Source organism: Eurosta solidaginis, chromosome X (genome assembly GCF_040869045.1).
Source record: "Eurosta solidaginis isolate ZX-2024a chromosome X, ASM4086904v1, whole genome shotgun sequence".
Classification (NCBI taxonomy): domain Eukaryota; kingdom Metazoa; phylum Arthropoda; class Insecta; order Diptera; family Tephritidae; genus Eurosta; species Eurosta solidaginis.
This window is the reverse complement of record NC_090324.1, coordinates 168,742,335-168,746,537: the sequence shown is the minus strand read 5'-3', so window position 1 is coordinate 168,746,537 and position 4,203 is coordinate 168,742,335.

Here is a 4,203-nt window from a genome sequence, read left to right as displayed (position 1 = left end):
ATCCATTAATGCTCCGCTGAAGTTCCTTTAACGCTTTTGCACTTTCAGTCCGAATGACTGGAAGGGAGAAAAGTGTCTTTAGATGGCTGTTGACCAGCACCCGTTTGTTTTCGTACGCCGCTTTGAGATTCGACCCCGCCATGTGGAAGCCTTGATTGGTTAGCGGGCTTTCGCGACGATGTCCTTTGCTTCACCACTTGTTTTCTGAAGCAAGAAATACAGTTTTTCGACGTCATCTAGTCGCGAATTCTTAATATAAATCGCAGTGAATAGATCGCGGAAGGATGGCCAAGAGACATAATCATCATGGAATATTTCCATATCACATGGCGGTAAACGCAGACTATTAGATTGGGTGGCTACTTGGGCAGGGGCTATGACCGGAGCAACGCTTGCTTCGGCCTTTTGAATGTATTCGCTAATACGCGAAAGGCAGGATATGTAGTCCTTAAGAGTGGTTGACTGCTTTGCTTTAACCGAATCTACTGCCTCGTCACTCTTCAAGGATTGTAGACATTTTTCATACGCCAACTTTGTGTTCGACCACGAACCGATCACTTCCTGTTTTAAAAGTTCTAGAGACGTTTTTGAATTTTCTTTTAAAAAGGCGTCATCGAATTGCGCGTTGAATTCAACAACTTGGTCTGAACACCTTGTGAAATAAGTCAAAGCCATACCTCTTGTTTAAAGGACCACGCTCTGTGTGCCGAAAATTAAAAAACGATCGAATAAAATATGACCCGAATACTCAAAACCGTCAAAGGGAATGATAAGCGCCACCAATTAAATATAAATTTGAAAGAATTTCTCAAATTTAATTGAAAGTTAATTTTTGAAAAATTTCCTACAGGGTCAGTGTAAAAATTTCCTACTGGGCTGTATGTTCCTACAAATGTGCCTTGTATGTATATGTACGGTATGACAAAGTAGAAAAAAGGCAAAGTCAACAACTGGGCGCTCACAATTGAACTTTCGTGTTATGAGAACAATAAAACAAGGTTAGCTAAACGAAAATGTGTATGTTTGTACCGAATTTACCAATGCTTGGATTTTTATATGAAGAGACCGTGAAAATGGGGGGAGAACGCGAATTTGATGAGATCGTATGTCGGTCAAATCGCAAACGAGCTAATTTGTTTTTAGCTATGTAAATAGCCGGCAGATATTAATATTTGCAGACTAAGGGGGGGACAACGCGAAATATTAAATACTATTCTCTTCGTTTGAGAGATTGGAACTGAAGTTCGGTGTATAAATTAATATGTATGTACGTATGTGAGTGAAACATAAGACGAGAAAATTAATGCTATACCAAAGAATGTAATTGGCAGAGACCAATTTAAGAAAACCCGACGGGAAAAGCGCGAACTATTTCGAAATAACAAATATCTCCGTATGTATGTTTTAAATTCTCACCCCCAATATTTACTGATTTTTATGAAAAAGCACAGACAGATATGGTCAGGATAAATGGTCCAACGAAATTTATGATTGTTTGATGTGTGTGATTCTCACAATAAAAAACTTTCCCTCAATAGAAAACTTTGAAAGATTCGTTTAAATTTGCCCGCAATAGAAATTATAAACTTCTAACAAAGTTAAATGATCGCTTTGCTTTAATTTCTTTGCAAGCACACACTTTTATGACCATATATGTCCGTATATACTAATGTAAATGTTCTACAATATTTTTTGTTGTGCACCCTCGCGAACTTCGGCGAAAGAAAAGAAAAACTCACTAAACCAATGTATTACAAATCGATATATGTATTTAATTTTATTTTGTATTTTGTATTTACACAATTTTTTAAACTTTTGTTTCAGCGAATTTTATTCGGTAAATTTTTTCTTTTCTTTCACTTTTTGTTATGGTCTTTTGTGCACTATTTAATATAAAAAATTCAACACGCACTAAGTATATTTTTATTTATTTATTTACTCAACAATTTATTTCATTTTTTACACGCACCTGTTTTTCTCGTTTTGTGATGTTCTGCTTTATGTTTAGTTCTCCGCTTTGTGTCTCCCTCTCTTTGTTATTTTGCTTATTCGTTGTGCTGCTGATTCTCTGTTCGTATAAATGTTTGTAAGTATTACTTTCTATGTTGCGGTGGGCTCGTCGGCTCGAGGACCAAATGTTTGTGTACACAAACAAAATAATATGCCGGTTCGACCTCACGGCAACTCGAAAAAAATGAAAAGAGCGAAACAAAGAAATGAAACAAAGGAATTAGTAAAATATGATATAAAAAATGGTTAGGTTTATTGAAGAAAAGGAAACCGCAAATATGAAGATATATGCGGGTGAAAAAATCGAATTTAAAATGACAAATATAAATCTCAATAGATATAAAGAATTAATAAAGTTAAATATTGCCGAAAAGGTGTATATGTTACCTTAGCTTTGAAATGATGCTGTGGAACGCTGTCTCAACTGCTGTCGTAAGTAGAAGACTATATCTCTGCAGTTGAGCGCAGAGTTAACGAACCATAACTTCGAAAGAGAACCACCGGTAGATTTCCAATCACAGTGCAGCTTTGTGGCGAACAGCTGCGAATGAAGAAACACCAGTGGTTCCCAACTATTGAAGGCGTTTGGCTTCAACACGATCTGTACTGAAAGAAGTTACGTCTCTAGATTTAGGGTGAAGTGGTATTTGGTGAAAACCAGAAAAAAGGTCTAAAGTTGAAAAGTATTTGGCTCTGCCAAGATTGTCGAGTATGTCATCAATGCGTGTTAGTGGAAATTTGTCGGCTATAAGCTTTTTATTGACTGCTCTAAAATCTACGCACATGCGATACGATTTTTTGCTTGTTGGATCTTTTTTCGGTACTAAAATTAAGGGCTGTTATAATTTGAAAAACTAGGTTCGATTAAATCATTCTGTAATATGTTTTCGACTTGTTTATTTATTTCTTCGCGTTGTGTGTATGGCAAACGGTAATTTTTAATATACACAGGGGTTTTTTCAGTTAATCTAAGTTTTTGTTCGTAGAAATTATTAAGCGTCATTAAGTCGGTTTTTAATGCAAAAATATCAGAATATTTCAAACATAAATCAAGTAATTTCTTTTTAGCGTAAGAAGGCATTTGTTTTGCCAAAATTGATTTAAGCTCTTCTATACGTTTTGAATCGATAGGTGTATCATTTATGCGATAGACATTGAAGTTTTTAATGTCTTCAGTTTGAATATTGAAATCTTTTACGTACTTGACCTCGTCGGTGGTGTTGATAACTTTTATTATTGAATTTTTTGTATCAACGATACATTTTTCTGTGAAAACACCGTTACAGAGTTCCTGAGAATCTACAAAAACTGGACTTGTCGAATTTTTCAAACTAAAAACACGAAAAACTTCGCATCTTGGTGGAATTACAAGAGTATTTGTTGAAGTGCTATGCAAAATTGAAATATTTACCTTTTCTATCCCTTGTCCGAATGTAATTGTATCATTAGCATAATTGGTTATGCATTTGTTCGCTTTTGGAAAGTCTTTCCCTATTATACCGTCCGAAGGGATATTAAAGTTGTCATTGACAACATGAAGAGTCAGAGGAAAAAATGTATTTGATGCGATTATACTTGTATTAACTGTTCTTAGTGTTGTTACCGTGTCTGTTGTTACGCCTGTTATATTTATTACGTTACTATTGTCTACTTCTACATCGTTTGCCAAACTGGACATTTTTATTAGTGAAATATCTGCCTGTGAATCTACTAGAAAAGAACATATTTTATGAGAATCGATAAAAGCGACTTCGACGAAATCGGAAAAATTTAAATTTAGACTATATATTGACTGAGAAGTATTTAGTCGAATTGCTCCTGCTCCCTCAGTGTTCGCGCCTGAGGGGCTTCGGCATTTAAAGAACGAACATTGGCTGAGTTTCTAGAATATGAACCCTGATTATTGGAATTTCTGTTATTTCCCGACCGATTATTATTGTTATTGTTGGAATTGCTATTGCCTCTATTGTAATTGCGATTATTGCCTCTGTTATAATTGTTAATTCGGAAATTTGTATTACTGTGTTGCCTATTTGCATTACTGTTAAATCGAAAATTACTATTGTTGTTATGTCTGAAATTACTGTTACTTCTGGAATTTCCACGGAAATTATTATATCTTATCGGATGTGACCGAAACGCTAACACTTGCCGCTCTTTAACTTCCTGTTCTCGCTCTATAATAATTTTCGC